The sequence below is a fragment of the Cyprinus carpio genome, chromosome B1 (genome assembly GCF_018340385.1).
Source record: "Cyprinus carpio isolate SPL01 chromosome B1, ASM1834038v1, whole genome shotgun sequence".
In the NCBI taxonomy this organism is placed as follows: domain Eukaryota; kingdom Metazoa; phylum Chordata; class Actinopteri; order Cypriniformes; family Cyprinidae; genus Cyprinus; species Cyprinus carpio.
Genome location: NC_056597.1, coordinates 31,937,160 through 31,946,194, shown reverse-complemented (window position 1 = coordinate 31,946,194; position 9,035 = coordinate 31,937,160). Strand labels below are relative to the sequence as shown.

Here is a 9,035-nt window from a genome sequence, read left to right as displayed (position 1 = left end):
GCCATATAACGGTGCAACTTGTATCACAAATTTATGTAAAGCAAGATCAGCCTTTTGTATAGCTTGCCGTGAGATGTTATTCATAAGGAGCACATGCATAGCATAAACCAAAAGCAACCAGTGGTTTAGATACTGTGAGGGCAAGACACCTTGAAGAACAGCAAAGGAGTAGTAAAGCAGCCAATTCTTAAATTCCGAAGCTTTCCAAAATCTTATCTTGTCCAATGAAGAAGGAGTACGTGTGACTTCCTTGGGGGCTTAAGTGACAGCAACCGACTACTAATGACTTGTTTTCTTGTTCCAATATACCATGACTTGCAGTGATATGAGCTGTCAAACCACAGGGTCATAAACTGACGAACAACACCTAATAGGACAGCATGCATGTACTCTGGGACGAAAACCAGTTATGATGTTAAAAAATGGCAGAAACAGAAGTGGGGATATTCCTTTTACTCCTCTCACAGGAGAGCCTTCTTGTGAGGCCTTGACTGCATCCTCTTCCCATTGTTGGGGTTGCTTTTTTTTTTCTACAGGGGAATCATCATAAGGGTAGGTGTTCACAAAGCCATTTCCCTTTTCTACACGCTCACCGGGGTGAAGACACCAGTCACATCCATACTTGCCATTAAACTGTGTGCTGTCTTTTAGCATTGGTCTTGCAACAGCATCACAAGCACTTACAACTGCAAAGACTCTACTAGTGCGAATCTCATCACCATCAATCCACTGTAGTCCAGTCTCTTTTAAAACTTCCATCTCTTCAACAAATGGCTTTAAAAAGGTCTCAATGACTGGCTTTGACTTGCCAAACCATAGTGATGACAGCAGGATATGTTCTTTTCTCATAGCTGGTGGCAGCTCATTGATAGTTACTTGTATTGGCCAGAGGGAACACTGAGATGATTCAAATACGGGAATTCCATCACAATTCCACAGTAAAGTCAAATCCCACGGGCCAGTTGTTTTGTTCTGAATGTGCTCTCTCATGACGTCACCATCAAAAATGTCACGTATTGTGTCATCCCATTCCCATTCAGCTTTGTTTATTAGCTGTTGGGAGTTCTTTTTCAGACTTTCAAGGACATCTTTCAATGAGGAAGACAATGGCAAATAGATCATGAATGATCCACTTTTAAGGTTAGAGGCAATGTCAAAAGGAAGATCACAATGAGGACATTTGGTGAGTACTGTTTTACTTTTCCTTACAAATGTATCCTTTGCACGACTCACAATAAAAGTGAATTTCAAATTGATTTGTAATGGATAGAAAGTACTTATAAATAGGTATTTTGTGGCTGGCAGAATACTTGGAAACAAGATGTGCAGTAGTGACAGGAAATCTTTCAGACCCTCTCCACTTATTTTATGACGCAGGACAAATGTGAGAATCATTAAAATAGTCTCTGCCTTTGTGACATCACTTCCTGGATATATAGGTTCATCTCCATCATCCAAGTGCAAGGGATCCTAAAAAAAAAAGTTAAGCATTATCATGATTAAATTGTTTTAAGCCATGTGTGCAAACTTTCATGATTTTGGATGGAACAACCTCACAAAAAGAACTTAAACTGCAATAGGGTCATTTCATGTCAAATCAACCAAATTTGAGAAACTTCCCCAGTTTAACAGTATTCTTATCGGTTCTTTTTGTTATTTTATTTAAAGAAATAATTAAGAACATTAACATGGCTTTATATTTTGAAAATAAATATCTACAGCAAAAGAAACAGTAATGTTTTAACATTGTTTGGCATTTTTTGTGTTTTATATAGACTACATAAGATAAGACACAATAAGCAAAGAACAAAAACATAAAAATAAAATAAATATACAATTAAACAAAGATAGAAATGAAACAAACAGTGCTTTAATTTAATGAAGGTCTACATACTGTTCAGTTAAGTAATATGACCTACAAAAGAAATTAATAAAGTTATCGGTAACACTTTACAATAAGGTTCATTTATTAAACATTAGTTAATACATTAACTAATATGAACTAATCATGACCATGACATATAACACATAACATTTGTTACTGTATTTGTTAATATTTAATGTTAGTTAATAGAAATACAGCTGTTCATTGTTAGGTCATGTTAGTTCACAGTGCATTAACTAACGTTAACAAGATTTTAATAAAGTTAATATTTAATAAATTATTAGTATTAGTCAATGTTGAAATTAACATTAACAAAGATTAATAAATGCTGTATAAGTGCAGTTCATGATTAGTTCATGTTAACTAATGTAGTTAATTAATCTTAACTAATGAACCTTATTGTAAAGTGTTACCAAGTTATCAAATGTAAAATAACACTTCATAGTTTATTATAGATAGATTAATGCTTATTAAAGCTAAAGTTATTCATTCAAGAGCTGTGAGTGATTTTCTCTTTGCCTTTAGTTGTTTGATTCACATTAATGGCTCAATCATCAGCAGGTTTGTTAGATGCTGCCACTTTAAGACGGAATGCAGATCTAATAATTCACATTTTCTCCCAACTATTAACTACCATTTAAGACATAAACTGTGTTTATATTTTGTGTGTATTTGATTGTTTAGACGTGCACACGAAACCCAAAATACAGTTTGCTTAGTTGCGGTCCGTTTCCGAGTGTGCACCGCCTTGGGAACGGGGCAACATCTCTTGCACAGATTATGCTTTTAATAGCTCTTTTTATTATCAAACACGTCCTGCAATTTAGCAACAGCAGAGACTGCATTTTACAACAATCACCGATTGTGCTGATTCTGACGTTAAGTTTGGGTTTAGGGAGAAATGACAGCGTGCGATCACTGTGATGTGAAGGGAAGGAAGATGCACTAGCCTGAATGCGGCTAGTTTTTAATAGTTTTACCCTCAATATCTTCTTATTATAATCCTAGGAAGCCGAAATCGAAAATAAAATTTGATTAATATCACTGGGCTAAAGTGTAACCAGTTGTTTGAATGTTTAGTTATCTCCATCATTGTCACTGTTAACAGGGACTTTCGCGCGAACGTTAGTTCCACCTATTTTCAGGGTTTCTGCAGGTATCTTCAAATCTAATTTAATGCTTTTTAATGCTATTTTTAACATTCTTAATGCCATACATGACCCATGACTAACCACAGATTTTATATATATACACACACATATATACACAATACTTTTTTTTTTTTAATACCCATGTCCCAAATTCTGATTTGCAACCATCCAGTTTGACGATGATGCAATGATGAAACTATATCACTCTGAACTGAATTAGAAATGGCTCAGGAGACTTTAGATTATCAATAGCCAAATGCTGCTCAAATGTTGCCCGATTTTCCTACGGTATCTACACTTGTAGTGACTACAGCAGCAGCTGTCGTCATAGTTGTAGTTGTTGTTGAAGCTTTGTTGGCCACGCCAAAATAAATAGACATAGTTAATTGTAGTCTGTCTTTTACCCCTGATTTGTGGTTGTCAGATTGCATGTGATTTTACAGTGTTAATTTCCATTGTTCCCAGCTTAAATACCCTTTTACAAACGCAGCAAAATCCTTCTCCGTTTTGCCCAACGATTGGGCTGCAATCAAACTGTTCACCTTCCAGCCACTTCTTCTGGAATTTGCACTTTCCCATTTTTTCCTGCTTGTATTCCTGTCAGTCAGCCGCTTTCCAAAAATCCAGCATAATGGCAATTTTGCACCGGCCGGAAGCAATTACCAAACTGGTTCCGCGTTTATCACACTAATGTACATATTTTGCAACAGCAAATCAAATTAATTAGTTATGAAGGTTATATTCAAAATATATTGATAATATACATTTTTCTTCAATACTATCCAGGGCTCCAGACTAACTTTTTTTTTTTTACTAGGAGCACTGTAGCCCCTTACTGAACATTTTTAGGAGCACAAGCAGAAAATTTAGAGGCACACCTTAAATCAACCTGCAACGCAGTTTTTCACATTTCCCCCCATTTTGACTGTATTACCAACAAATGCCTTTTACAGATATTACAATGTGCAGTTTTATTTTAAGTTCACAGGCTCCAGACTAACATTTGAGGGCAGCAGCACCAGAGCCTAGGGCTGGGCGATATATCTGACGATATGATCATGCGCATCTAGTCAGTAAATCTGGTTCCCTGATTACCGCTAAATCACCATCACCAGATTTACTGATCTAGATGCGCATGATCATATCGTCAGATATATCGCCCAGCCCTACCAGAGCCACTCAGATCTACAGACAGTATTTGGTAGCACTGGGGGGCTGAAGATAAGGCAATGAGTTTGAGTTGAGCTGTGGTTCAAATTAACTTTATTATCATTCATAATGTCTTAATATTAATTCAAATCAAAACGAGTGAAAATGTAAATTAGGGAGTGGAAATAGCTAATGAATGCTCCTCTGCAACCACTGTTACGATTGTAATTTAATGTGATTTTTATTTTTAAATAAGTGTGAGTTTTCACAGTTTTTTGCCAGGGACCCCTCTGGTTGAGTTGACACAGAATGATCCAACACTTACTAGCTAATGACTACAAAATAAACACTTTACTAATTTCAAATTCAAACAAACCTTAGGTGCAGTCTGAGAATTTACATCACTGCTCCACTCAGCATTTTGTGGGTCATCCACTATTATTGATAATCTAAAGTCTCCTGAGCCATTTCTAATTCAGTTCAGAGTGATATAGTTTCATCATTGCATCATCGTCAAACTGGATGGTTGCAAATCAGAATTTGGGACATGGGTATTAAAAAAAAAAAAGTATTATGTATATATAATGACTACAAAATAAACACTTTACTAATTTCAAATTCAAACAAACCTTAGGTGCAGTCTGAGAATTTACATCACTGCTCCACTCAGCATTTTGTGGGTCATCCACTTCCTACAATAGAAAAAAACGAAACATTGCATTTTTTATTTTTAACTGCTACAGAATTGTATTTACGCTCACGGCCGTTTCACACCGCAAGCGTGAACGGCGCGTCAGCTTCACGTCAGCATAACTACATTGTCACTGCAGCTGCAGCTGCGGAAGGGTATTCACACTGGAAGCATTTGTACAGTGTCACAGCTGCGACTCCAAAGCTACATATAAGCCAGCATTTTTTTTTTTTACAAAGACAACTAGAAATTTGTTTTTAGAAGCTGGTCATTTATAAACTTGATAGTCTTGAAAGTTTGTTAAGATGGGGAGGTGTACAACATTCCCATGTAAATAGTAAACAACAAAAACAACCAAGAAAACCGCTCCGATCTTGTCATTTCAGTCACTTCGATATGTTTACAAGATGGCAAACTCCGCAGATAAAAACTCGGGTTTAATTTGGGTAGTGACAGTGTTAAATAAATTATAAGATAAATGTATATTTCATATTTTCTGACTTGTTCACTCTAGTTTTTGTGTGTGTGTGTATATATATTTATGTGTGTATATCCTGTTTGGGTGAAAGTATGGTATGTGTGTGTGTGTGTGTGTATATATATATATATATTTTATATATATTATACACACACACACACCATACTTTCACCCAAACAGAATAATTAAACAAGTTTTAATGGGTAAATCTTCTATAAATATATTTGATTCTTCATTTTCTTTTCTGACATTCTCCAGTTCTTGTTAAAACACACTAGACATACTTATTCTGTGCATTTTGGGCACATTTTTTGTGTGAAATCATATTTATTTTGTCCATCATAAATTGTGCTTTCACTTTGAGCGTGAGCAAGCGCAGCAAAAATAGACTCGGCGCCGAAACCCTCGCTTCACTGCTGTTTACGCGACGCTCCTGCTTGACGCTCAAGCGCTGCTCCTGCTGCTCGTGTGAATGCATTCATTAGTTAACATGCACGATGGAAAAAATATGGGCTGCTCGCGCTTGTGGTGTGAAACGTGTTTTATTATTTTGAGTTGCAATTCGAATTTCTTTTTTATGTTTTGACAAAAGATTCTATCACCATCTTTTCACTCTGATTTCATTCCAAACCCATATGCTTTTTACTTACTAAAAGAGCCTCCAAGCTGCAGATTTCAATTCACATATTCTAGCATCACACAGTAGGGTTTTTTCCTCATTATTTTAATATTTCTTTGTAAATGAAAATGTGTGGCAAACTATGGTTTAACATTTTATTCTACCCCAATTCCATGACTTGTTATTTTGAACAGTGTGGGAAAACAAACTGTAATAAACCTTTTTTCATTTGACATAACTGTTTTGTTATTAATATATAGCATATACTACACTTAGCCCAAAAGATTACAGTGCAAAATTAACATCAAAATGAGATTATTTTTTTCAGTTTGTCAAAAATCACGTAAACTTTATAATTTCCTGAGATGTTGGCCAGCAACAAAATTTTTTAATGTCAAATGGAAAACTATCATTTAATTTTTGGAACTCATACTTGACAGCTCAATGTCACTGTAGCTTCAATCATATGACAGAAAGAAGCATTAATCTGAATAACTAACTACATTAATTTAAATAGAGCAAGCTCTTGTAAACTTAATAATCTTTTTGTAATATCCTTTTGTGTTCCATTGATGATAAAAATGAACAATATGAGGTTGAATAATAGATATTTAATTTCTGGGTAAACACTTCATTCTACACACCTCAGATTCCTCATCTGAACTGTTAGTCCTCTCATGGTCAAAATAATTATTGCTTTCCTGTAAAACACAACACAGAAGTCAATAAGTCAATAACACGCAGAAAACGTGAGACGAAAATAAAAGTGAAGTGTGCAATGCCTGTACCACAAGTATGACATAATATGGAATTGCAAAAGCAAACGTTTTATCAGTCAGACTTTCTAAAATAGTTTCTAAAATCAGATAGAAATACCAATTGTTGCTGTATGTCCTGCAGAGATTAGCTTGAATCCTAATCAAACGTTATAATAAACTAAAGTGTAATATATAACTATTTTAGCTTACCTCTGGTTCAGCTTCTGGATATTCATCCACATCTTCAATCTCTGCTGAATCTGTGTATTGCTACACATCACGTTACAAATTTATTCACATTAGTTATTATTTGGCTGAGATTTTAGGACCTTTTATTTTAGACAAAAATACCCTGTGACACTTAAATCAAATAACATTTAATACTGACCTCATGTTCAGTTTCTGGAAGTACCTCAAAATTTTCTGAATTGGCTGGGTCCTAAAAAATATTGTATTACAGAAGTATTTATCTATAATGCCATTGCTTGGAAAACATGATTCAAAGACCACATACTTGACTCTTTAAAATGTACATTATAACTAACGATTAACAGGTGTTTCTGTTTATTTGCCTTAAAAGTAAATTTTACTAAAATCAAAAACTTTTTTAGTTTAGTAACTTCTTACATAAATTAAATCACACAAACCTGAGATTCCATTTCAGAACGTATGTCGCCATGTATTGTTTGGGCATCTTTTGCCTAAATGTTTTAAGATATAAATGGATAAGTGTTTGTCCACCATCACATTGTAAAACAAGACAACTGATACTTATGCACTGATGAAAAAAAAAATTAAAAGCTTAAGTTAGCATGAAACTGAAGTTGCACTTCATGTGGTGCTTGATGTCCAGCTGCCTCTCTCTGGACATAACAGTTACTGGGTGAAGCTTAATTAAGTTTATGGACAGGGTTTGGGAGACTTTACAAGCTCCACTCATTACATACATAAATTGGCTGTTTGATTGGATTGTGAAAACTATTTTCATATTGAAAATAGTTTCACAAAAATAAACAGATAAATTGTTTACAGTAACATTTAAAAAATGATATGATCAATTTTGATTTTTTTGCTGACTCAAAAATATAGCTCATGAAATCAACCACAAAACATTTTTATTGATTCATACACATTGTATTTTAACAACTGATGATTTCCGTGGATATTAATGTAACCTAATGCCTCTCTACATGAATTATTTACCTGCAACCTGCGCCTTTTGGTAGTTGCAGGCATCTCGGCCTCCACGTCCAAAAGATACTTCTTGTATGGGCCTCGCTGCGCCATTATCAGGTCGATTTGATTCAACAACTGTTTAACATTTTCTAAACAAATATGTAAAGAAATATTAGGCACAGACGTATCGCTGCTAAACGGAAAAAAGACTAACATATTACTCACCTTCATGTCGTCCACGCCCGTACTGGTTGGATTCTGATAGCTTACTGATTTATGTCGACAAGACCTTGTTCCACGGCAAAGTTCCGATTAAAAAAAAAAGTAAAATAAAACTAAGTGATGAGTAACGTTACCCGTAAATAGACGTTTTGTTGGAAAAGATTTTTTTAGTAGACAAGAGCTTGATAGCAGCCAGTACCGGGCTCACAGTTCAAAACGAAAAGGGCGCGAAATACGTATACATACCACTTACTGGCGTGTATGCGTACTCGTGTCGCAAGACGTCGCGTGCGTCAGCTCAGAAGTAAACGGACGGTTACAGTACAGTTTAAATTGTGGTTCCAGTTCCAGCTTGCTTACGCTTAGCCTTTATTTAGATTAATTTGTGGGAAAATGGATGTGCCGGATTTCCACTGCCTTTTTTCATTTTTTTGAAGAGGACTCGTTTGCTGTAGGGGACCTCAAGTGGGTAAACCTGAGTGGCTGCGGAGTGTCTAGGGACAAATTGAACCCACAACATTGGAAAAAAGATACCGTGATAACGGTGAGATGGCCTGACAAAAAAGGGCCAGTATCAGCTCTACCCTGCGAAAATTCTTAAAATGTCAGGTAAGTTAAGTTTTTGGACCTCAGTGAAAATCCTGTTAAAATGTTTATTTTGCTCGCTGTCACTGTTCCCAACTAATAAGTTAGTCTTGCTAACATCTGAGCACGGTCCACGTTATTCACTCACATTTTCATTTTTTGTCATACAACTAAGAGTGTAAGTACATAATTTCATACTGTAGGTATGTTTTATCTGCATAAAAATGGTGCTTTTGCACAATAAAAATAAAACTTTGCCCTGAGGCATCAAAAATGGACCTAAACTAAGCGAGTGACGTCACACAGGCACGATAAATATAT

General features: G+C 35.4%; 1 long non-coding RNA gene across 1 annotated transcript; it reads right to left on the bottom strand.

Moving 5' to 3' along the window:
- Positions 1-1,272: 1,272 nt before the first annotated feature.
- Positions 1,273-7,180, bottom strand: LOC109075897. The gene is made up of 5 exons (XR_006153880.1): positions 7,120-7,180; positions 6,942-7,001; positions 6,618-6,674; positions 4,815-4,877; positions 1,273-1,470 (listed from the first exon to the last, which is right to left on the bottom strand). It is a non-coding gene; the product is annotated as an uncharacterized LOC109075897 (long non-coding RNA).
- Positions 7,181-9,035: the final 1,855 nt, after the last annotated feature.